The 26613-nt window shown below is 53.2% G+C and overlaps 1 pseudogene; it reads right to left on the bottom strand.

Moving 5' to 3' along the window:
* Positions 1 to 11769: 11769 nt before the first annotated feature.
* Positions 11770 to 15793, bottom strand: LOC100903664 (uncharacterized; annotated as a pseudogene).
* Between the last annotated feature and the right edge of the window lie 10820 nt (positions 15794 to 26613).

Genomic DNA, 26613 nt, shown 5'->3' with positions numbered 1-26613 from the left:
TCTTTGCGTTCGTTCGTTCATACGTTCGCTCGAAGGCTGGCTGGCTGGCTCGCCCGTCCCTGCGTCTATCTCGTCCGTCCTTGTCGCGCACCCGACTGTCCCATGGTCCATTCGTTCGTTCCCGTTCCTTCCTTCGCATGTCGGTCCGTTCTGTTGGACGAGACTGACAACGGAGCTAATACGCGCCGCGCCGCCGAGTAGCCTCTCAAACTGACTGAATTTCTCTCAATCGCCACTATCACCTCAGAGAGCCGAGCAGGGCTCCAACACCCGGAGAAAGGAACTGCATCTCGCTCTCTCTTTCACTCACTCTGTGTTTATGTATACAGACTCTTTTTTGTGACACAGGCACCGAGTACGGCGGGCTCTATGTGAAAGTTTCCTGCGCTGGCTGTCAGCTGCTCCGTCGGCTGACCGGCTTCGAGAACATCTGCTGGAACAAAGGAAAACGATAGGCGGCGAATGGGCCATAGAGTCTACATCATGGACTGCATCAGATAATACGGCGTGCGCTGCTCCGATACGTCTCGCGGGGCCCGGTCTCTGATAGACGCGGGAACAGAGGAATAGGCGGACTGCCTCGTTTGGTCGAATACCTACCTACCTAGCTAGCAGGCGTAGCTCGCTCGATGCAGGCATGGAACACGAGCAACGCCACGAGCCATCAGGACACGCGGTGCAGAGAGGAGAACACTTAATGGCGAGCAACTCGCAAAGTGCATTAGACCACCTTTGCCACCTTCCCACAAGCGCCTTCTGTAGGTCGACGGGACCGATCGCTTGCCTGCCTGCCATAGCCCTGAACTTCACTACGGCATTGTTTATCTTCCGCGCGTTCATTTTTCAGTGCCCGCAAGATCTGAGACATCAAAATCGGGAAAAGTTCGAGAATGACAGATATCGCGGCGGCGATAGCCATCGAAAGCATCGTTGATGACAGTTGTGACGACTGCGTCTCTCGAGGTGAAGACGGGGAAGAAGAACGGCGACAAGACACTTCCCCGCGAGTTTTGAATGGAAACTTCCCTCCTCGGGGCCTGTCCTCCCATCCGAGGCGAGCTCGACGACGGCGGGTCCAGCGACGGTGGACGAGCATCGAACGAACCAACGAGCGAACGTAGCGACAGACAAAGCAGCACTCGCGAGGAGAACGAGCGCGGAGAGCCAAACGAGTCGACGGACCGGACAGCCAACCAGCCAGCCAACAAACCGACTAAGGTACCGGCCGACCAGCCAACCAAGCAACCGACGGCCAATGAAAGGCAGCTGTCAGGTTATTTTACGCACCACGTACTACCACTGCTGACTGCAGCTGACTTGTCGCCCTTTCTTTTCTTTCTTGCGACGGGCGAGCGAGGAGTCGGACGCACCGATCCACAAGGTTCGCAGTGGGCAGCCTTCTAGTCCTCCTTAGCTGCTTGCTCAGCCTGCGTCTCGGTGTCGTGTATTCTCCGCCGCACACCTTGTCGGCAGCCGAACCCGTTCGAGGGATGCCAAGAGGCCTTAGCAGCATGGGAAAGTCGACATAGGAGCTGTTGCCGGGGACGTTTGACAAGGAACCGTCGGAAACCATTGCGCATGTCGATCTGAAAGATTGATTCCCACCGAGTGAATCGGCGACACATCGGCAACGCTGGTTCCAGAAACGCTGTGTGGCGGACTCAATCAGACGGATCGCCTCCAGCTGACGATCTAGCTGACTCTACCGTCGAGTGGTCAGAGCCTCGGGAGATCCTCAGGCACTTCACGAAAATTTTTTTGGTTATACCTCGTAGAACGCCGCCCCCCACTCCGGGGATCGACGCCGCCCGCGCAGGAGCTGGAAAGGGTGCGATCCACATTTCCCTGCGGGGTTTCCTTGCGGAGTTCCCTTGCGGAGTTCCCTCGCGGAGTTCCCTTAAGGAATACCCACGCGGGACAGTAGGTTCCCGGCCTTGATGCACCCGGGAAGTCTCGCTACTGGGATACGTACTCGGGAGCTGTGCCTAATCAATTGATCCCGGGAACCTGAATTTCTTCTTTTCGGTCCTGCCCGGGAAATATATCATTGGCATGTGTCCCACGATTCAAGATCGAGATCCCTGCTCGCGTCAATGTCTCTGTATGGAGTGCTGAACCGAGTGGTCGACTCGCTTCATTTCGAGTCAAAAAAGTGAAAGAACGATTTTCTTTGCGAAAGACCGTTCGCAGAAGTCGGCCGAGCACAGGTGAATACTGACGTGCCGCTGGCTTAGAAGCGCTGAAATGAATGGGTGCGTGTCCGCAATTACGGGTACATCATTTCGAGGGTCCGCGGCTGTCCGTAGGTGAGCGTGTTCCACGCAAGAACGCTCGGACCGTAAGCAAGCTCAGTGGTGAGAGTCACGGGATTCCGAGCAAACCGAGCGGAGCTTGTTGACTGAGTGGTTTACGACGTGCGTCAGAGCCGGGAAGGGCCGGCGCTCGTAGAGGATCAGAGACACGACACGGTAGAACATCGTAGATAGCACCGCCGGTCTTCCATCGGTCGTTTGGAGGCGTGTTCGACACACCATCGGCCCAGCCCGAGAGCTGTCTTCGATTTCGCGACTCGGTGGTGGAGAATTCCATATTAGCGAATGCAAGCCATGTGAGATCCCTCCGCGAACTCAGAGCCAAGACTTCGAACATTCACGATCAGACTCGATCGTTTGACATTCACACGATGATTTCCCGCGGAAGAAAAGACGAGATCCTGTCCGGGAATTATCCGTCCGACCGATGGCCCTGAGGACCTGTAAACGTCTCAGTGCCTCGACGAGATCGGTCTGCCGCAAATGCTATTCTACGATCTTTTTTTGCCGTCGGAGCCCTCAGATCATTGTCCCATCGCTCGCGCATTCGTTATCAGGAAAGAAAAGTTTTACAAATCGAATAAGTCGCGCGATATTCGTCGAGGAAGAGAAAGTCGAGCTTAAGCGTTTCCAACCAACGAGGGTTTCCGGATTGAGTGTCTAAGGCTCCTGGGCGCAAACATTCTGAGACGCTCAGATGATTACGGGGAACAAGCTCGGTGAACATTGATTCAGCGCTGCTCCAAACGACCAGGTCAGACAGATTTCTTCGGTGAAAAGAAGAGGAGGAAAGCGACTACCCGCTGTTAGCAACGGAAAAAGGTCTCCCACGATTAGATGGATCGTTGGTCTTCCCGCCAATAGGGCAGGCTAGCTTCCGATGGCGTAATTGAACTATTGGAATTCTTCCCTCGGCCAAGACGCGCATGCGCCCGCCAAGGCACGTACGTTCCCACCTTGCTAAGTTCTTACGCACGCCTTGACTCACGTGCTACCGCTCCCTCGATGTGCGAACTAACGAACGAAGTGAACAATCGCTGTGGGAATCGCGCGGGAAGCCGCAGGAGAAATCGCTCGGACACGGGAGAACAGTACAGAGAAAGCTGAAAACGTGAGAAGGACCCTGCGTCGATCCTACCACCCCTTCCGATGTTGAGCACTCTCTGTATTCTCTTATTGTAGAGCGGATAGCTGAAGTGTTCCGATCATCGACAACTACATCAGCAACAACAAATACCGCGGCAGCGTCGCTGTACTGTGGACGTTCTCATCATCTCCCCGCCTCTCTTCGGGTAGTTGCAGGAATTCGTTCATTATCGGATGGAGCAGCGTTCGTTTATGACGAATAATATCGCCCGTTTCCGATATCGCCTCTTCGCACCGAGACCTTCGGTAACCCACTCACTCTGTGGCGACTGCTGCTGCGACCACGAGGGCGGCAGCGCGTTCTCTGGGTATTCGGCGGGGGAATGATTAATCCACTGGGCCTGTAGGTTACGCGAGCCTCGCACGGTGATCCAAACGTCGGGGAGTTCGATACGGAGCCTTGCCTCGATTGATGCGCCCCTGCGCCGAGTGGATTCTCGATATTTCGCGTGGTACGGGCGGTGGTCTCCTACCATCCGAGAGATGAGCTCGGGAAAGCAGATCTTCGCTCGCCGATTCCCCAGCGAAATTGTGTGCGTAGAGCTCACTGGGGCCGTTCATGAGCAGCAATATCCAACCGAGGAGTCAAGCGAATCGGAATGGGAACCCGCGTACTGTGATTCAATCAGGAATCGGAACGCGGTGAGGTTCGAGTTCAAAGATGCGGGGGCGGGACCCTCTGTCCTCGCTGACATCGCCGCCCGGTCATTTCAGTGAAGCCTCGACGCCGATGACGAGCTCCTGGCACGGAGTTCCGTTCTCCGGCAAAATTTGATCGTATCCGAGCGAGCGCAAAACGTGCCGGGTCCCGGTATTCAGCTACCTAATTGATCTCAACATCTCGGGCGAAGTACCATCTCGTCCAACTTGTTGGTGACTCGAGCGAATTCCCTAATGAAGGTCTGATGCATCCGCTGGATCCGTGTCCGGAGGATAGATTATCACAGCGACCGATCGCTCTTGCCAGGATCAACGGCCCCGCTAAAGCGGGCAGGACTCTCCGCGAGTGGCGCTGACATCCATGTTTACCATGGGGTCCCTTTCCGGACAGCCTTCCTCCACCTCCCAGCAGGAGAGGGCTCTCGAATGTTCAAAAGCAGGCTCTTTGGCTCGCTCTTCCCAACGAGCGAGGAACAGGACCGAGCAATAATAATTGAAGTTCGAACTAGTGTTCAGCTGTTTTGTGTACTGGGTGCTCAGATTCCGTGGCTAGAAACCCCGTGCAGGTTGCCGAAGTGGAGTTGGTGCGCTGGTGGATAATAAAGCTGCTCCGTCGATGCTCTACCGGCCCACGTCGTCGCGTCGCGGTGTTTTGTGAAGTGCGGGCGGGCGTGCGCGCAGTGCTGTGCTGTTTTGCTTGAAGGATACAGTGTTCTCCTCACGGATACATCGCTGGTTTCCCGAGTTCAAACCTCGTGGACCGCTTCATTCATGGTGGGTTCGAGTACTTACGTCGATAGGTAGTCTCTCTGGACGAGGAAGGTCCCTCATCTGGCCGAGTGAATGTCCAGACCCCCTCCCGAGAGTTTTCAGTCCTCAATTTCTCCAACGTGGAGCAGCTCTGGTATTGAAAAGGAACTCATTCGTTCGCGCAGCCCCGGGACGAGGTCTAGAATATCGAGCTCATTCCTCGCGTCTCGGGGGCAGAATCCGACGGGACGACCTGATAATGGGGCGCTCGACGATCTCCTTCCGCGTTCCCGTTTCCCACCTGAGCGGGGCTACTCCTACGCACGCCGGCTCGAACTCATCAACGGCAGGAACGAAAGCCGGTTAGGCGGAATTACGGGCGCGCGTTTGGAGACGTGTTCACGTCGAATGCACCGCCGTGGCGCTACCCCGGATCGCGGAATCTCCATCCAACGGGCCACGTGCTAGTCCGTTGCGTCCGTTGATGACTCCCTAAAAGTAATGAGGTCGATCTTCCGGCCGCGTCACGAACCGATGGAGTTGAAGATGACTTCGTTCAACGTCGAGCTGATTGGCATGCTGACTTTCTCGTGGTCGCGGCCCGTCCCGGAGCGGTATCGGAAGCGTCAGACCCATTTGTGCTCTTGGCAGAAGTGTCTCGCTTCTACGAATCCAGCTACGGAATGTATTGACAATGATATCCGCTCCTTCCCATGGATGCCCCGGAAACTTTTTATCGCTCCTCGCGCGTCGCTTTGTTGTCGCATCGTCGCGTTTCGCGTTTCCGGTTCTGATCACTATGGAGCACGATACAGAAAGAGCCGATTTATGTACCTCCCTCAGAATATGATGGAGACCGTTGGTGCTTGTTCAAACGTGACAGAAGTGTTCTGTGCCGTTAGTTGCGGAGTTGAGTCCGAAGGAATGAAATTCCTTCGATTTTCAGCCGGAGATTTGCCTTCTCCGACCACGAGGAATCCCGAATGGATTGATACTGCGGGTAGGAACTCCGATAGTCGAGCAATTCAGTGCGAAAAACGCGCACGCATCAGCAGTGCGTGTGAGCGGCGGGTGCTCGCAGCGGAGAAAGGATCTCGAGAACGATATGATTCGCTTCGCAATGATTCTCCTCTTCCATCCGACTCGCTTTCCATTGTGAAAATTGGATCGACAATCCTTTTGCTTCCGTAGGCCCGTTGCATATCTCCGGCTGAACGATGGAGAGGAGCGAGGAACGAGCAAAAGAACCAGCGAGCGAACGAGCAGGCGGATGGGCGGCGAGCGATCAACGCAATCATTCGGAGTTCGGACGAATTTGAATGGAGCTGACGGGGCGTTGAGCACTTCTTACTTCGGATATGACTGGGCTCAGATCCCTGCTCGAGCGAAGGGGGGCGGCTCGTTCTCGCAGCTGATTTGCTCTGTATTGAGAACTGCAGAATAATATTTGGAAAATTCATTCCGTGTAAATTGGGAAACAGAATATTTCGGGGAGTCCGTCGGAACCCGCGGAAAAATCATCCGCATGTCGTCAGCGCTCGGCTCATGGAGCACAACGTATTAGGATCGATGATGACACACCTGAGCCACCTGAACTTGGACAGCCGAGCACCCTGGAGGGCCTACGACCTTGCTCAAGTCTCAGGCTGGAGAAGTCATGGGCGCTCCGTGCAGAAGAAGGAAACAGAGAAGCTGGACGGGAGTAGCGAGAAAGCTCAGCGAGGGATGGAGTTTGCAGGAGCCAAGAGTCTAGACATCTAAATCAAATCATCGGAAGCTTGGCTGGATGAGATGCTTTTCTTTCGGTTGTGCGTTTCCCTAAAAGCGAAAGCCGATAATGAAACTACTATAGGGCCGCCCTAAGCGGCAACGGCGAGCGGAAAAAAGCCGTGCGGATGAAAAGAGTCGCGGTGTTTGTTCAATGCCCCGCTGTTTTTATCTCCAGCTCCTTTTTGTATCCTGATAAGCGACCGCTCCTTGAGGCCAGATAATTCAGACATGAAGAATTTACCTGCCGGCGTGTCAAGCTGTGCTTGAGCGTATGTTCCTCCAAGAGCCCGGGTCGACGTCTATGCAACGGATGGAGCATGGAGTAATTTCAACCGGGGTTGCGATCTCTTCCCGCTCTGGTTGGGGGCAATTCATATGTACATACATATTTTCCGAGAGTGTGTTATCAGTAGGTTGTGCTATTTCGAGGTTGGGAGATGGGAGCAGAAGCTCCCTTTCGTTGTCGACAGCAGATCTTCTCATTGGAATCGAAGATCCGTCGGGTCGAAGTTCCGCCCGGTCTCGCCTCGGCGACTAGGTAGGTACTTCGCCATTCGAGATCAAAGCCCCGCTAGCACCTCGAGCTGAGTCGGCAAAGCCAGTGGATTTCTTCCCTGCCTCCGCGCAAAATATAGCCGGAGAAGGATGGATAGGATAGACGTTGCAGCCGGTTTTCCAAGAGCCTCTGAACGAAGAGACGCTACAGAGGCAAGCCTCCTCAAATTCGACGTTGCAAAAGATGGCGTGATTGGTGAAGATTGCGCGCATTCTTCCCGAAGGCTCCGTGTGTCTTTTCTTCGGTCGCGAGCCACGCGAACGACGGGGCCGCACTCGTTCATCTATCCAGCTTGCGACGCGCTCGGCCGGATCGATGGTGGCAGAGGTCTCATCAATTGCCGTCGATGAGAGAGACGAGTCATCGAAGCAAGAGTTCTGCTAGTCTCCGGAGCGAAAGTCACTCGGGGCCGCCGCATCCTCTCGCCGCTGAGTACTAGGCCCGCTTTCGCGGCAAAAACCCACGGAAAAACGAGAGGCGGTTGTTAAAGTCCTCGACGACGCTATTCTTTCCTGCGCGGATGGTAGTGGCGGGGGCATGACGTGGACCGCGAGCTCGGAGATTGCACGACAATAACATACTAGCTCACTTTCCCGCCGGCGTTCGGGGAACGGGGAGGAGGGGGGGGCGCGGGGGTGCAGTGTCGAAACAAGATGACAAAATGCGCGAATGCGTGTTGTTTACGCTGCGTCACACAAGGCCATTTGCCAGGCCCCAAAGCATTTGTTATATCCTCGAACTGCAGGCAACGTAGTTCCTCCTCGTGGAACTACAACAAAATATTGCTGGGGGAGGAACCTAAGTGTTCTTTAATTTGCAAACATCCGACCCTCCCGCGCCGCTCTCCGCCGGGATCGAGGCGGAACGTTCCGGGGAATTCTTCGACCGTGCGCATAGCTCCGCAAGTCCCGGAAGCGCACTCGACCCGACAGTGAATTAGTTTGGGCATGATAGGTGCCAGGGAAGACTCTCCATGGAGCGGGAACAAAATCCCCCGATGCTCGAAAGGAACGAAAATGTCTCGGAGAAGGTGGAGATGCCTCACTTCCGTCCGGCCGACTCCGGCGGACGGGCCCTCATTGTGGTGAGGGCCTAGCTGATTCTTTGTCCGACGGATTAATCAGGGTACACTGGGGTGATGCGTTTTCGGTTTGCGAGCTGATTAATGTCCAAGAGAATTATCAGCCCGCCAGCGACCGACGCATAGAGTTCGTTGCTTGCATTATTGCACCATCTATCCAGCTGCCCATTGATCCTTTCCGGCCGTTGGCGACGGCTGCAACGCATGATTGTGGGTACTGCAATCGGGCGGAGAACTCGCGGACACATCTGCACGGCTGAGCATCCAGCTGGGCGAGCATCCCCTGCCTCGCCGACGTATTTATTCTTCGTCTCTCTTCAGAGAAGCGGGAACGAATCTGAGATTTCGACTTCGGGCGTACACTGATATTCGCACCTGGGGCGATGTGTATCTCTGAAGCGTAAACTGATCGCGAGCGGTTTAGATACTCCCCGTGAAGATTCGTCGGAGATGCTTCTCCACGCCGCGAGAAAAACTCGAACCTCGCTCAAAGTTCATCGAGGCCGAATGCCTCAATCCTGGCGCGAACGTTCCGGCAAACGTCCGTCTCCACCGACAAACTTATTTGGATTTCCTGGACAGTCGGCCCAGCTGTCCGATTGAATCATCATCAGAACGCTCGGCTCCAGCAACCGTGATCCAGAGCAGTCGGGTACGTGACCTTCTGCGAGAGGTCCGCTTGTTGCTTGCCGAGTGGGCTTGGCCCGACTCGGGGAGTCCGTTGTTTCTCCGGCTGTTTCTCTTCCTTGGGACTAGAGGGCAGAAATCTGGTTTTAGCTCCGTTCACTTCATCTGTACGCGCGCCCAGCCGCTCGCCCGCTCGTTTTATTAGCTGTCATGCGACGCACCTCCGTGGAGGGGATTAGCCCGGGCGGATTTGCCTTGAGTGGATGCGTGTCGCCGCGTTCCGGGCGCCGCGAAAGTATATACTCTTCCGTTTCATATTCCGACTTCAGCCCCCGTCCAATCCAATGAAGAGTTATCTCGCGCCGAGTAGCTCGCCGAGCAATCCGAATTTCAGCGGGGCAGAGCCGGAAGAAAAACTCCGGCCGCTGAAAGCCTCTTGCAGACGCGAATCGCATCTACCGCGAGCGTTGCCTCTGAATCCCCTCGAGCAGGAGATTCCAGGAGGGGATGGTCGAGGAGAACAGAATAAAAGAGAATCCGGCAGCAGAGGAGAAGACAAGCTTGCCACCTCCGCTCGCTGCTGTCTTTTATCCATAAAACATACGAGACACAGGTCGGTGACTATTCAATGCAGGGCACGTTGCCTGCATGGTGATGACCCCGGTCCGGCGGATCTATCGAGCATCAGTCAGGAGCACTTCTCCCCGCGGAGCCCTGTCGCAAACGCGCCCTTTCCTCGAGCGGGGCTCCTTTTTGCCTACGGAAATTCCTTCTTCCTCCTCGCTCTCCTTGTGCTTGCCGAGCGTTCCTGTTTCAACTGAAATTAGGTGGAGGAAGCTCAGAAAACCGCTCGCGCCTCTCCGCGATCCTCTATGCTTCCTCGGGAACTTCCGCCGTGCTCCAGGATGAAGTCCAACCAGACCGTCAGACAAAATGCAGCTGGATACCCGCAGCCGTCCCATAGACCTCGTGCTCCCGGGAACGGTTCCGCTTATTCAGCGTAGGTAGAAAGTTCGTCTCGGCTGACCTGCTTGCCATACTCGTTTGTTTGTCTAACGAGACGTTTGACGCCTTGTTGAAAGACATCTCTGTCGGCGGCTGAGACGAGGCGTGGGTTTCGCCAAACAAGCTGCTCAATCGCTGACCCAAGGCTTTTGGCCTAAGCGGCATCAAGCACCCACATGGCTGAGCGACCCACAATCGACGATGGGAGAATGAGCTCTGGAGAATTGGGACGAAGAAGCTGAAGATGGAGCATGATAAGGAGAAATAAAGTTTCATCGCTGGCCCCCGCAACCAGTGCAGCCGCTCGTCTGCTTGCGCGTAGCGTTCGGATGATTTTTAAGATTTTTTCTCCTCTCTGTTCCCTTTTCCCGCATCGCAGTCTCTCACTTAACTCTCCAGTGTTCCATCATCGACTGCTTGATTCGCAGCGGGCGAGAAGAGCCGTTCCGTCTTACGTCGAGCCTCCGCTCCAGAGGGAGGGAATGGCGGTAGAAGAACGCTTCATGAAGAGAGCGTATTCGATGTAGACATTTTTCACGGAACGTGAGCGGGGCATATACATATTTCCTCAATATCTGCGTCTGGTCAGCGGTTTCCGCGTTTCCGGCTTCAGTTCTCTCAATCACGAAAACGAGGTCCCGGCTGACTTCCTTAGCAACCGAATTTCGGACCTCGAGTTGGAGAATGTTTCCCAAGAGTCAAAACTCGGGAATATTCGAATTTTAGACTAATGGAGATATCGAGGGTCTATTTGAATGGTTCGTTCAAACCCATTCGGTGAGATCTCATATCCAAACCCTGTTGGAGTCGCACTACCGGTCTACCCTGTTCGAGGCGAATTTCAGTTGTCAATCAATCAGTTTTCCCGCGGGTCCCGATATCCGATCCGAGACGGTCCCTCGGAACCCACGTCAATAATATCCGTGTGATTGGCGTACGCCTGACGGAAATGACTCTAGCGTTTCAGAGTCAAATGGGGCATGAGCTCCGCTGCGGGATGACCTACGGAAGGCAGACCGAAACGAGCAGCATCCAAAGCGAATGAAGCCATGGAATACGATCGGCTCGATCTAGTGAATTCTTCTCACGCGCGTCACGTTCCGCTTTCATGAAGCGATCCGAGAAGAGTCGGAGTCGTCCTGACTCGAGAAGCTTATGGGGAGGAAAGGATACCTGATGGATTTTCCTCCCAAATCATCGTCGGTATCAAACAGGTCCGCGAGAGAAGGGGTTTCTGGCTGCTGGTCCCGATCGAATCCTCTTCGTTTTCACTCCCCGAGTCCTCGCGTCTCCGCTCGGGTAATCACCGTATTGTCGTTCATCGAAAAAGGCATGATCGGGTCTTCGATGAGGCTTGAAGTGGCTCAGTAGAATCATTTTTCGTTACAAGAAAACAAAGACCCCTGAGGAGGTGACACAAGCTCGCAAGTCTGACGTCAATGGCTCCGGAGGTGGGCGTTAAACAAAGCTCAGGGAATTAGAGAAAGTTCGCGGATATTATGCAAGGACAAAGAGGCTCCCTACGGAATCGATGGGGTCTAGAGGTCGTGGGAAAGCTGCGCGGTGCCCGAGAGAAGCAGCGGCCGGCATGTCGGTTCAGTTTATCCCAAACCAGCCGTCGGCGCGGCCTTTGGCCGCGCGCGACGGCTGGATCGTGTGCGCTGCTAGTGCATGCGTTGCTCATGGACTCAGAAACGTCTTGGATCTAGTATGGATTTAAAAATCTGGACGTAAAATATGACAACGGGTCGGAGTAAAACGGGACGATTTATAATTGGATCTGCTACGAATGGCAATGCGAATGTTTCTTGCCGATTTTCGATTGCATGGGTGATTATGTTCTTGGTGTGCGAACTTAGGGTTCATGACATAAGTTCATCGCGAGAATGTGAATCTACTAAAACTTCCTCGTATACTATATTTTTCACATGACTGTGCGGTGAGGATATGAGAATACCTGAAGGAGTTCTGGCCCGCGACAATGCGACGTAGAGTTGGCCGTGTGAGAAAACAGGCTCACTCAAATCGATGCCAACGCGCGAGAAAGATTGACCCTGGGATTTGTTGATCGTCATGCAAAAACTCAGTCGAAGAGGATATTGTCTTCGACGGAGTTTGAACGGAAGCGTTCGATGGGAGTAATAGCAATCGATTTTTGGAATCATCACTGGCGATCCTTTTTTATATCCGGTGGCAAATTTGCACAGGATCAAACGCGATAGAATATCAGTGACGATCAATCGTGTCCCATTGCAGAGACCGTTCCTCACGTCTAAATTTCGTAGCAACATGACTATGCACCCTACTTTCAAATGAAGAGCATGCGGTGGAAGACTTGAGGGAGTCATTCTATTCAAGAATTCAGTAGGGAAATTCAGGGCATCGCTCGGGTCTTCAACAACAGCTTCATCTTGGCTCAGGAACGTTATTTTGCGGCTTGGGATCTTATCGAGAACATATTCGTTGATTTTGAGAGCCTCGACATTTTTCGGCGTCAAAATTGTCACATCTGCGAGGTCGGTGTCGTGATCTTCGTGACAGATGCCGGAAAAAATCTCGTCCGCAAGATTTGTTCGACAATGCATAACCGTTGGAATCTCAAGATCGCATGGCAGGCTGGCGTCACCTACTTTGAGTAGCCATGTTCTGAAACCTGCCTCATCTTCAGACACTCGCATGTTTTGTAGCAAATGGAAAATGCGGAAGTTCGGCCACAATGCGGAGCGTTTCAAGCAGGCTTCCACTATTTGGCTTCGAGATCCTCGCTCCACAACGGGCAGGATTTGTCGGAAATCACCTCCGAGCACCATGATTTTACCCCCGAAAGGTGCGGTGTTTTGCATGATGTCTTGCAGGAGTGAATTCACCGTTTCCAATGATTCTCTCGGGGCCATGGGGGCTTCATCCCAAATAATTATATCAGTCGCCCGCAAAGCCTGCGCCTCCCTGGACTGACGTTTCATGCTTGAGGATTTACTATTGTCTTGGACTATCAAACGGAAGGTAGATGTTACGGTTCGACCTTCAGGCAACAAATTAGCTGCGATCCCAGTCCAGGCCACATTGACAACAGCGAATCTTTTCGACACAGCTAAATGGTAGATTGTAGTGTATACAAAAGTTTTCCCGCTACCACCGGGCCCGTCAATGAAGTAGCATTGACCTCGAGGATGATCTAAGGCTTAGTAAAATTTCATCGACAACAGATTTTGCTCCGGATTCAATAAGAGATACTTCCCATTCCCTTGGGTCCGAGTGGGAGTCTAAGTCCACAGCGAAACCAACGGGGTCGTCTCGTTGGGGAATGTTCAAAGGGAGAATCACATGATGATCTCGACCGAGTTCCGAAAGCTTCTGAGCGATGTCATAGAAAGCCCTCGATTCAGCGACTTCTTCCGGCATCCCTGCATGCAAAAAGTCCTCCATGAAAAATTGTTTGAACTCAAGCCAGAGTTGCACAGCGTAAGCTGATTGCAAATCGGCGAAAGCAATGAGGGCAACGAAAAAACCCCGCAACTGAGCTGGCATACCCAAACCGGCAGCTTCCTGCAAAGAATGGCGGAAGAAAGTGTCATCCTTCAGGTAACCACTTGCTCTGGCAGCCTCAACGAAGGTTGAATACGTTCGACCGTGGACTGTACGAACGTCATCGAAAGATGTGAAGCCAGATCCATAGAGAAGCAGAAGACGCAGAGCAAAACGTTCACGATCGTTGGGACTGACGAAATACATACGTCCGATACAACGATTTGTTTCACGTTTACGCTCGTGCCAGTGCTGCTGTTTGAAGATGAATTTCTCTGGCATCTCATGATATCAAAGGCTGCGGCAATCGAACACACCCTCAGGAAACGAACCTATTTCGATCTCTAAGTCCCGGCACGCTTTGTTTTTTTCGAAGAAAGCTGTCAAGGTTGAAAATCGATCTTTCGCGGCTTCGACGGCGGATTCCTCTGCTCCGGCCTGAAAACTGACGTTTTCAAAACCTGGGAGATGGACTTGCAGCCTCATGACGGAATCACTGCGAGCGCTCATCAGGAAGCCGAAAATACGATGCGCCGCCTCTGGCGCACAAACATATCTCGTATCCCAGTATGAGTCAATTTCATCGTGAATTTCGTCGTCAGTAGAGGCGCTCCGACTCAGGCGTATCCGTGCTCGATCCGATCCCTTGTATACGTACTTATAGAGGTACTTGATAGCATGAAGGAGTGCGCAAACCTCAACATTGATGTGTGCATCGAACAATAGGGACAAATAAGGACAGTACGGTACCACAGAACGATTGTCAAGAGCCGAGCCCTGATACATGAGGAAACGGCCATCCTGACGACGCCGATATTCGGGATAACCTTCGGTGGACAGTGAAGTTTCATCTCGGAACGTCTTTGGGTACCGTTTCGAACACAGGCCGTTGATCATACACGGCGAACTCGGGTTCTGTCGCCCACAGGGGCGATGTATCATGCAAGAGGACACGATCTTGTAAAGTGCGGAATCTGTCAGAGGATCTGGAAGCTCCGCACTTATCAGACGGTCTACATCTGCTGAGGTTCGCAACTTTGAATCAGACTCCAGAGTCAGTAGCATGTGCAGGTGGGGCAATCCGCGTTTCTGAAACTCAATCACGTAGATGTACGCCGCCACTCCACCGAAGACTTGCTTTTTCAATATTACATCACAAAGAGCTTTGACCTTGAGGTTGAATACTCGTGCTACCAAATCAGGGCGATCGGAAGCGCTCTGACCTGTGTAAAGATTGGAAACTATCTCAGGCCAAGCCGGATTGCAAGTGAAAGTTATGAAAAGGTCAGGCTTGCCGTATTTGGCCACAATGCTCATTGCGTCCTGATATTGTGCAACCATGTACCGCGGCCCTCCGGTGAATGAAGCGGCTAAAATTACTCTGCGGCCGGGTGGTCCTCCAGAATCGTCGCTCAGCATGTAATCCTGGAGTCCTCGAACGGTGTCGAGCCGAAGTTCATGTTGATTCTGCCTGATGAAATTTAGGCGATTCATCTCAATTTTCAACCAACTGTCCACCATGAACTGCTGCAGCAATTTGCCAGCATGGAGCAACGGGTTGAAAACCTGATCCCGAGTGAAAAGCACGTACGAATAGTACTGTTTCTGGGTGACTCTAGCTCTCCTCGGCGAAGCCGAATCAGTGCGTTCCATCTGAGGATGCCACCCGTCTTCCCCTAGAGGGAACAGCAATGGATATGTTAGTGGATCGCACAGTTTATCTAAGTAGCTTATGAATCGAAGGTTGCCGGTATGCTCGTGCACGATCAGAAGACGGTCTCCCGGAATAGATTCATCATCTCCCACGTAGACAATGGCAACTTCATTCGCTGACGCAATGTTGTACCGTCGATGATCGTCCTGGGTATCCTGCTCGAACACCATTTGCACGGGTCTGGAGTTTCTTCCTTCTCGTTGAGCTCTGCGCGACTCCTCATCTGCGACTTGAGCCATGAGCCGAAACGCTTTGACGTAGGGGTTGGACTCCTTCAAGACATTGTGGAGCGTGATGAAGATACTTTCCGAACAGTTCCTGTTGACTTCACGGCCGGCGAGTTCCTGAGCAGCCTCGTTCGTGTCCATTATGAGCACTTGCGCACACTGGGGAGATTCGCCATCCCGAGGTCGCAGTCCTCCTATCGTGTGGTATACCTGGCCATGCACCCGGAAGCAATAAGGACCGTATCCCCGCGGCGTCTCGATATTTGCGGTCATAGAAGCCATGGCCAGAGCATTGTTGTAGTTCCTGATGAATTTACGGAAACTCTTCGAATCCTCATCCTGGTTCACATACAATGAGCGCAACGTTGGTGGAAAATTGTTGAACAGCTGAAGCACAACCGTGTTCTTCGAACAGCACATTGTATATGGAGTCCGACCGGGAGTTGTCTTCTCCGCTCTAAAATGAGTCGCACCGCAACCGCTGCAGGGGTCATCCATATGCCCCAGATGATGGGGGGTCGACGGGCGCCGTCGATGATCTCGAGCCATGTGTAGCGTGCTCCGGAGCTGGTGGTCGTTCTGTAGGGCCCTCGTCTCTCGGTGTTGCGTCGCGTCTGCAGTTCTCGTTGCTTCGAGCTCACATTGTGGCATATTCGACCGCGCTTCGGAGCGTCGCGCCGTATTCAGACTGCGAGCAGCCTCCGTTTCTTGCTGAGTTCGTCGCGCCCGTAGGGTACGTTGCAACGCAGTGTTCTCCGCGCGGTCGGTGGCAGCTTGAGCTTCACTGCGATTCACTCGGAGCTGCTGTTGTTGGAAAGAATTGATCTCTCGGGAAACGGCGATCCGGTCTTGATCCCGGTGAGCTCGTAGACGTCTCATCCGGTCTCGGGCAGATAGACGTCGAGAACGTTCATTCCGTCGTGGACGTCTGAGCCCCGGCATGATTGAATCCGAGATCGGTCTGAGACACTCGCGAACAATGTAAAGTAGACACCGGAAGTTTGAGAAGCTGCACTGGCAAAAATTGCGATTCTGACTTGGGAATAGTAGACGGAAGGGTTGATCTGTCGATCTCTTGGCTTCGTCGTCTACCGCGAGCAGATCGGAGAATTTCGTTGTAACGGGCGCCGACAGACAGTTGGATACACGATGACGTCACAGTACATACTGAAGAAAAACTGGGAGTTTTTTGCTTCCCCCCAAGAAACGGTGGGTCGGAATGATACCAAACTTACATAGGCATAAGACGGAATCGTGGCGCACGGAATGGGGTCCACTTAATGGGGCGAAATAGTCGATAAGGTGCGAACTGACTGACGGACAGACATTACGCTTTTATTATAGGGGGTGATCCTTCGTTTTCAGAGAGGATTCAGTTTTTCACTGCGAAATTATAGCGGCCGGGCCCGCCTGCTTTGTTGTTCCCAATCGCTGTGAGTTTCCACACCAGGCATCCCCTGCCGAGCAACCTTCCCCCCAGCTGGAATCTGCGCAGTCAGTAATAATAAGCATTCTCCCTCAAACCCACCAACCAGTGCGAGGAAACCGAATATTCTTCGGAGATTTCGAGGTTTCTCACGCGGATTCGATCCTTCGGGTCACGCTCTAGGCCTGTCTATTTCTCCGTGACTCCTGTATCAGAGCTTTCCGAGCAATGCGAAAGAGAATCATGAATCATGACCGACGGTGCGATCTAATCGACGGGAATGCCCCGGAACCTGGCTCAGGTCGGAGTTGGCGCGCCACGACTCAGGATTGTTGAGCTCCATAGGAAACAGTCTCCGAGGGAAAGAGGTCTTCGGGGCAGTATAAGAGCACTTGCAATCAGCGAGCGTCAACTCGTCACGCCTCCATGAGGGATGTGGGAGCCAATATTTCAAGAGGGATTGATTTTCTCGATTGGGAAGCAGAAGTTTCTCCCGAGTGAACTTTTTCCTGTTGATCTTGAACGGGGAAGATCCTCTCACTCGTCTTCTCCATCGAGCGGAATCGAGTGTTTGAGTATTTGTGCGGAGGAAACTTCGGATTGGAGGCGGGAAATAAGGGCCAAGACTAATTAGGAGAGCTCGCTTCCGCCATTGGAACAGAGGAGCTGAACGAGCAGGGGAAGTTCTCCACTTTCCAGAGCGGCTCCTCCGCTCCGAAGCACGACTGCCGAAACCTACGGTAGCTGTTTCTCATCGGATACATTTAAATCAATTGTGTACCATTGCCGACTCGTCGTTCCGTAAGAAGCTCCCCGGGAGAACCGAATTCTTGATTCGTCCAGTCTTGCCTGAACTGTACGCGGACGTACACGTACATATATGTTAGCGAACAATCGATATGCGTCGATGGGAACGTGGGATGATCGGCGGAAACTCCGTGGATAGTTTAAGTTCGGAGTCGCAGATCGTACTTCAAAAATGCTAGCTTTTTCGAGCTGGGTGGCCGCCACGACGTTGCAGGATGAGTTGAGGGAGAATGACGGAGAAGAACGACTTCGGAGTCTCCACGGCGCCGACCCGAGCCGAGCCACGGACGTCGACTACCGACACGAGCTTACCTCTGACCCGATTCTCGAGAGTCGCCAACGAGCAGCGAACGAGGATAGAAGAGGAAGATTGTAAACGCATTAAAGGTATTCGATGAAGTGCACGAAGGAAAAGCATTGATTAATTCCGGGGAGCAATCGATGTCCGCCAGCTCGCGCCCTGATGGGCTGTGAAGTCTTCGTCATCGGCATTGTTCCTGAGCGCTCTGCTCCTCTATATCGAGTCCATACAGCCTGTTCCATTATAGCCACGTCTTGACTCTCTGGGACGCCCTCTTCGGTCCAGCCTTACGTTGGACGAGTGTCCGTTTACCATGTTCGCCGATTCCCATAGTCTCCCGCCGTTGGAGGGATCGGAGTCAATATCGCTGAGTGCAATAGCTCCTCGATTTTGCGTTCTCGTTTCGCATCTTCCGCGAGACACTTTCTCATCGAGCTCCGTATCGTCAGAATATTTCTCGTCCCTTTCGAGGAATAATGTCCACCCTCTCGACGTTTATGACCGTAAATTCATTTCCCGAGGCGGAACTCCCCCTCGAGTCGCGGGGCTTAGCTGTAGCGACACAGACGAGATCTTCGTCATGTCTTAAGAGATTCGGGATTTTAACAATGATCATGTCCAACCGAAAAGGCTCTTCCGGATTAGAGCGGAGTTCTGAGCTTCCCCGGGATCCTCGAGATCCGTCGCAGCTCTACGAGGCTCCACGGGAAATTCTGACGCGGTCGGTGTGGAATCGAGGAGATCTTCACTTTGACCGAATAAATCATGGAGACGCTCGCGAGCCTTTTCCGTGGAATACTCTGAGCAGCATTCTGCCAGCTCTCACAAATAAGGAACGCTACGTGAAACAATTATCTCCGAGAGATTAGTTCGTTGGAGAGACAACCCTCTAATTATCCCGGATGATCAGATCCATCGGGAGCCAAATCTGTCCCTGAGACGTTCTCGAACCAAGTGCAAACGGAAGGGAGCCACTGATTGCGAGCAAGTCGACGCACGGCTTGGAGCTGCGGAGGAGTTTCAGAGCGGCGACCGAAAATGAGCGCAGAGGCAGCAGCAGAGAATCTCAGGAAGGAAAGTCGATTTCTGAGCGAGGGGAAATCTTTTCGTCAAAAGACCGCTTGACGTGGAGGTGTCACGTCCTCGGAGCTTCTACCCTCTGTGGTCCGAATTGCTATACTTGCGGTCTTTCGCGATCCCCTCGAAATCGTCCACTAAAGTATGCGGTCATTTCTACAACTGAAATGGAAGCTCCTGTACGGGAGATAAAAGAGAAGCCTCAAGCAGGACGTCCCTGCACGTTAGGGTTGAGACCAGGTCCGGTGAGCGAGGACGTGAGATTTTTCTAAGAAAACTCAAGATTGAGGTCCGGTTACGCGGCGCTGCAAGAAATTGCTGTGTCTCTTCAAATTCCGAGAATCGCTGGTCTGCTTATCTGACTCGACACATCCATTGCATTGCGTTCAGGGGCACTCGAAACACCCGAAACCGAATGGGATCTAATTATGCATTCGCATGGGTCCGGTCAGAGCTCCATGAGAGGTTGGAACACGCGGTCGTATTCATTATGATTCTAGAGCTCGCCGATTCCTAGGGACGGCTGCGAAAGTACTGGAGAGTCACCGTCCACGCGATGCTTGAGTCCCCTTTCGCAGTCGCTCCTCATCACGAATTTTTGAATTCGACTCAATTATTCAAATCGGGTCGACGATTCCATTCGAATGTTTCCGAGCCGGCTCTTCCGCCCTTGATAGAATGTTCCTGGGGGCGAGTCTCCGTGCTTTGAGTTTGTCGATGGAGCTCAAGTATGTACCTTCATGCCGGATCACGTTTCGAGGACTCGACCATCCTATTGAATGGCCTCTAATCTGTAAGAAGCCGAGTGTCTTTCGGAAAGCGTAGTCCTCATTTGAGTCCGAGAGAACAACATGGTGTGCTCATCTGTCTCAGAGGAACTGCGAGCGGCGATGGCTGTGCTCACGATTTCGTGTTCCGAGACGTCAAAACGGCTCGTCCTGAACTACGCTTATCGTCAACGACCGGGCAACGTCGCGTCGTTCCGAACTGGAGCCGTAGCTTCTGCTAGCACCATGGGCCCATCGCTCGCCGACTCCTCCCACGCGAATCCGGGGCTCTTTTCAGACCAGTGGTCGACGATGAGCTTACACTCCCTAGTGAGGATCCCTCGGGTCGGGGTAGCCATGGGCGAGGCCGTAACCAGCGGAAACCGCCGAGAATGGGCATCGGGAGCCTCTCTGATAGAGAACCGCGACCAAACCCTCAAGGGAGCTCCGATGTGAACCTGAAGAATAGAATGCGACCTCTCGCTTGCCGCGTTCTCGAATTGTAATCCACATGTCCACAGAAATAGCGGACGGAATATCCATTTTTCTGGTACCCATAACCGGAAGGGACTCCTCGCTTGTCCTGTCCTGCTCAGAATGTAGTCGAAACCTTTCCTCTGATCGAATCAAATCTTCCCGGGTGTCCGATACTCTCAGGAGCTTGTCGTCGAGAAGTATCATCACGCAAACCACCTCAGACAGGTGAGAAGTGAACCGTGAATGGTGAGGCAGTAACATGTGAAAGTATGTAGCGGGACGACGAGAATCGTAAAACAGAGCGGAGGAAGATATTCGGAAGCCGCCAACAGAAAAAGAAGAAGCGAAGCCAGGAAGGGGTAGACGAGGATGAGAAAACGTAGAGTACTTGGGGAAGCTAAATCTTCCATAGCTTCGCCACAGACATAAAGGGCCCGTAAATCAAACTTTACGTCGGAGCGGACATCTACAGCCGCGCGTTGGAGAACACACGAGCGAGAACACACGAGCTGGGGCATGGTGTTTCGTTCGTCTTATTTGAAGGTTTTCTCTCGGTGACCGAGATACCTCTCTAATCCTCCTCTCAATCGTTCCTGTCAAGATGTTTTTCCGGGGACAGAGTGACTCCTGGTCGATGTAGGTGCTCGAGAGATGTATAGCGATTGCGATGGCTCGAGACGGGGTCGCCGGGCAACGGTGAAAATGTACAACGACGGCATGAAAGAGCGATCGCAGCCTCGATAAATAATTCCACCAAGCCCGGTTCTCGAGCAGAGGTGAAGCTCATATGGATGAATCTCGCGACGGCGGATACCGGCAGTTCTCCGGTGGGAGAAGCATTGTTCCCCGCTTCTTTGTCCCGCTCCCGCTATTCCTGTTGTTGTTATCGCTGTTGCTGCTAGAAGTCATTATCATCGTTCTCGTCGTCATCTGTGTCCTTCCCGTTTCGTTGAGTCCGTCGAGGGGGCGCGAGTGGTGCGGCAGCAGCTGGAGCAGGTGGCGAGACGAAAATTCAGGGTGACGTCCAATCCAAAAATGATTGTTTCCGTTCTGCAAGTGGCTGCTTCCTGAACAGTGAATTGACGGTCACCGTGAGAAGGAAGAAGGAACGACATCAGGAGGGCCATTCCCTGCCTTCTTTCATTCAGCATCCTTGGCTGGGCATCATGACCGGATTTTCCGTCTTGTTTCTTGTCCCTCTCATTTTTGTAGCCGCCCCACTGTCCTTGCCACTCATTTTTGCTTCTCCCATAAGGTCCGTGTTTTGAGCTCGCCGTTAGTTTCTTCTTCTTTCCGGCTGTCCCTGAATAACTGATCGTAACGAGAGGATATTTGACCGTGTCGTCCGAGGAATTCTTGTTGCATCCCTCGTTTACCAATAGAGTATTCAGGCAGCATACTTGCATCATCATCGTCATCATGGATCTCTCCTCCCATAGGAGACTGATTCCTTTCTCTCTCTCCCTCGCTCTCTCTTTCCTTCTTTCTCTCTCTCTGTCTCTCTCTTTGTCTGTCTCTCATTCTCTCTCGCTACTCCGTCATTTCTCTGAGGATTTTTCTCCGTCGGCTTCCGCTGCTCACTCGATTGTCCTCTCCTTCTACCAGTCCCTGGTGTGTAGCCACGGGAAGTATGAAGCACTTGCCTGCACAAAGCAGAGCCTTTCTCTTTGTGTTCTCACGATCGTGGAAGTCGCTGAAGGGTCGGGTCACGCAACAGACTTCTTTTCCCTGCGTGGGCCTGGACCGCACTGGAGACCGTCTCCAGAGGAGAGAAGCGACCACGAGGGAAAAGTCCCCAGCCTGCTTCCCATCGAGGGATGGGATAGAGGTGCGGCGAAGACGGGGGGAGGAGCGAGCCCCGGGTTGGTGACAAGAGATTCCCGGATGCGAGCGACGTAGCATCACTACAAAGAGAACAACACGCTTAACAGGCCCAAGAGTAAAAGCGCCGAGTTGACATTAATCACTCATGACATGAAAGAGACATCAGTGCTGTTAGGGTAGAGATTTTTTGCCGACTCGACGGCCAGACACTTAGGCATGGATCCTCTTGCTCAAGCTCGGCCAAGTTTCCTGCCGTGCCGTCGCAGGCTGACTACTCAGTGGGCAGATATCCCGGTGACGCTCGTTAACTTCGCATGCATCCCAGACCTGGATCCGTAGCTCCAGCGGACAGTGTAAGTCTGTTTCATTTAATCACTTCGCTTCAAATTATCATCCTCCTAGTGTGCCTCGTCGAACACAATCGTAAACAAAGCGAAGCAGGTACATCAGCTCTCGTCGCTTATCTACGCTTTCAATCAACTTCCATGAATATTTACTCAGCCATGGTCTAATCTGTGCACAATCAGACGAGCGATCTCTGTCTCCTCGTCCTATCCATGCGTCCGCCCATTGGAGTCCACGTCTAGACGCCGTTGTTACCGCGCGCAAACGCATTCGCCCTCGTTCCGCCCCTTCGCTCAACCGGACCTTGCTACTGCGAACACCAGCGTCGTCATGACTGGAGGTCTGCTCCATGAAATCTTTACGCTTTGTAAATTCTGTACCTGTTTTTATTATGACATGGCCGCCGATGACGGCGCCCACGAGGGACGGCTCAATGCCTAGATGGAAAGACATCTGAGTGAGTGAGCGAGAGGTGAGCTGCGTCCGTACAAATGCACTATACGGATATCCGTTCTATAGGGGCGCGCCGTGTTGATCAGAACTTACTGTAATGATAGGCATCCTCCTTCGCTTGAAAAATCCGTCGCGACCATTCTTCCTGAAAAATCCAAAGGTTCGGATTCCCTTCCGATCTTAAGAGGGTTGACGGAATCGGGGGGGGAGGGGAGAGGGGCTCGGCCCCGGACCCTGACATCAGAACTGTTCAAATCTCGAGTGAGACACAGGTCCCAGCTCCTCGAGGTACCGTCGTGCATGAGCAAGGTGTCGAGCATTCACTGTCGACCTGAGCCCTTGAATATGGTCCTTCGTGAGAAGCAAACGGGTTCTGTGGAGGAGGCGAAGGCGACTGAAGTCGACAACCTGTCGCCGGGACCTCTTTTCTCCAGGGGGCGTCCGAGTCCGAAGCTCAGCCGCCGCGCCGTCGAGCGGGATCGAGACCGATTCCGGAACTTGAAGGGGTTAGTGATCGGGGCGCTTTCCGCAGCTGGACGATGTCGACAGAGAAAAATCATTAGCATCGTATCGTCGCATTGCAGAGGCGTAGTTGTCGGCTCTGAAGGGAAACCGGGAGCCGTTCCCCGTCCCCATTCCGCCGATAGCCAGGTTGCGCCGAATTCGGACGAAGGGCTCGACAGAAACTAAAACCGGCTGAATCTACACGGCTCGCGTCTACGATCTCTCGAGCGATCGAATGGGTTCGATGGCTTCAATCCGATAGCTCATGGCACATCATCTGACTGAGGTTTGGCTTTGTTTACAAGGGAATGGGGCCGTTTCCTTTCGATTCCGGAATCCCCGACCGACCACTGCTCAGGAATCTTTTCTCGGAAAAAAGAGAATGGCTCAAAGCGGTGGAGGTGGAGATGAGATCGCTATGACTGTCAGAATAACTGATGGATGATCCAATGAAGCGCGACGACCTTCCCTTCCGAATGAGCAGGAGAGGCCAGCCAGGCAAACGAGCGAGCACATTTTCCAAGCACCGCCATCGCTGCGTACCGAGCTGCGGGAGCGCCACCAAATTACGTCAGTGTCCGACTTGGTCTCAAGACCACTGCCGAGAGCTATTCAGGCTGCAGCGGCTGCTCAGCTTTTTGCTCGTCCGCCCCGGCCGTCACCGCTAAAGCGCGAAAGTCCCCATCAGGCTTCATTGGTTCGCTTCCGTCGGCCCACTGCTCCTCATTTGCTTTCAACTGGTGGAAACTCCCATGGCGGGCATGCTCAGCATCAGCAGTAGAAGCTTCGGGACTGTATAAAATACTCCCCGTCTCATTTCTCCGAGCTACCGAAGGCCCAGCGGCAGCAAATAGCCTTCCCACCTGAACCACTCAAAACAGGCCATACAAAACTTTGCGAGGACTTCCTTTCGAGTCCCGCTCTCAGCGAGTTCCTCGAATCAACGCTGCGAATGATTCGGAGCCATACGCAGCTTCGGCTGGACCATCGCCTCCTAGGCTCTCGCTCGACAGCCACCCTCGGATGGGCGGAACCCTTGACGGACGACGGCTTTTGAGACGGCCTAACGTTGACGGCAGCAGCAGTGGGATACTCATCGGCTCGGTCATCGTCTCTCAAGTGCCTACCTACTCTCATAATGGGAGATGGGCGCCAACCTCGAGGAGACCGCATCTCCTGGTGACCGGACCGACTGGAGATCTCACGAGACCCATTCGGAGACCGGCCGCAGTGATGTTCGGATCAGCGGAACATGATTAGTGAAGGTCGCCTCACCCAAACAGGGAGTAGAGAATTTTCGTTCAAGTTCTGAACCCCGTCATGCGCGAAGTCGGCCGTTCTCGGGTTCTAAACTTGCACGCGGCGTATGGGTGAGCTCGGAGTCGGAGATCGAACGAGAATAATTACCGGACGGGACGGTCTTCGCCGCTCGCCGTCGGAGTTTCTGTCTCGCTGGTTGCAGGACGAAGATCGAAGGATAGCCCGGGTGAACGTTCGGGAGAGAGTCGGCTCCAGGTAGCGCTCAGTCACTGCGGTTTTGAGGCTTGATCTTCGGCTGAACTCCCGACTGATTTCTTCCGTCGCTGACGGATTCCCTGACGGTTTCTGGAACGCGGGGAGAATTCCTGAGTTAGATGGCGGTCTCTCTTCGAGTCGATGCAAGGACCGATGAATCCTTCCCGCTCTCGAGTCAGACACGAAGGAGTCTACTCAATGCGTTCTCTATCGTAGGTATGCGTATTCCTTGAGGACGGATGCTGTAAGTTCGTCAACAAGGAGTGGGTAAAGAATGAGAATTTATGCTAGAGCGAATGACCTAGGATAGAGCGAGCCGAGAAGCAAGTCTTGGTCCAGCGCTCAGCCCAAGAGTATCCTACTGAGGGCTCTTCACGCTGTGGGAATCCGTGCACGATCAGTTCCATCAGGCGGTCCAGCCAAGGGTCACTCCATCTATTTTGCCATATTCCATTTTCAGAGGCGAAACTCGTTGCAAGTCGCGGCCAGGGAGTTTTTCTGGTGAGATGGGAAAAACTGAGAAAATTACATTCGGAGAAGCATTGGTGATAGTTCAGAGATTTTTCTCCGGAATCACTCGATACTTGGTGCTTGATCCCCCCTTTCCTGCTCGACTCCTTCCTCCTCCGCGAGTATTGTTTTGATACTCTGATTCCCCGAATTACCCCCTCGTCTCATTTCGTACTTGGGAGCGAGAATTGGTTCTTATTCCTTGGATATATCGAGAGTCGTGGCCTCTTCTCGTCGCAGCGGAGCTAGTCTTCGACATATCAGTTAGATTGTAGCAGCGCGACCTCACTCATCCAAGCACGAGGGGCTTTATACTCCGAGGTCGTCTGATGCGCGGAATTACGGTGAAGTTCCCGAAGTACGGAATCCCATGAGCCAGGATTCCCGCAATAGTAGTCGACTCATTGGGGGTCTATGGAGCTCAACGTTGCGATTGACAACCTCTAACTCGGGCCTCGAAATCTCCTCTCGAGAATCCTTTCACGGCAGCTTCACTGTACTTCGGTAGTAGTCGGGCTCAATGACTGAGGCAGGAGAGAGCCCAGAAGCGGGTAGGCCGATTGGAGAAGTACCGTGAGGCAATCGATGAGCATCCATTATTACTTTCATAGAGCTCCGAGCCAAGTCTGTACATTGTAGCGTATCACGTGTCGTATGAATTGCGTGGCTCTGCACAAAATCTGAAATTGATAGTGCTCCCCTCGCACATTGTCAGTCCCGAAGCGTCGACCTAGCAGCTCGAGGTATCGCTCGCGTAACCGGGACTCCGGCCATATCATGACCCTCGCCTGATCGAGGGGAGAGATGAAGTATTTCGTCACCCACACGTACCGAGGGAAGAGCACAACTTTTCGATTTGCGAAGAGGAGCAAGGGGTCTGCGATGGTCTCGCCATAATCTAGACTCCAGAATATCAATCCTCTAACTATTGGAGGTTTCCCGGGAGGGGGGATCCCTCTGTGATGCTTGTCGAATGGAGATGCTCTCTGCTTGGGCCATGACACCGAGGAAAATATGAGCGTCGAGATCGCGCGAAACATGGGCGGAGGCGGCCGGTGCATCGCGCAATATTTCGCTTGTGAACGGCTTCTCGCAAGGTTATCTCCAAAGTCGTGTATCATTTACTCGGGGTAGAAATATTACCTGTGAGCTTCGGACCGATTCGGCTCTGATGTACGGCGCCGACGGCGAGGATGTATGCCATCGATGATAACGAGAGAGCAAAAAGCGGAAT

This window comes from Galendromus occidentalis, unplaced genomic scaffold (assembly GCF_000255335.2).
Source record: "Galendromus occidentalis unplaced genomic scaffold, Mocc_1.1 scf7180000077487, whole genome shotgun sequence".
NCBI classification, from domain to species: Eukaryota; Metazoa; Arthropoda; class Arachnida; order Mesostigmata; family Phytoseiidae; genus Galendromus; species Galendromus occidentalis.
The sequence above is the reverse complement of the archived record's forward strand: the minus strand, read 5'-3'. Positions and strand labels throughout refer to the sequence as shown.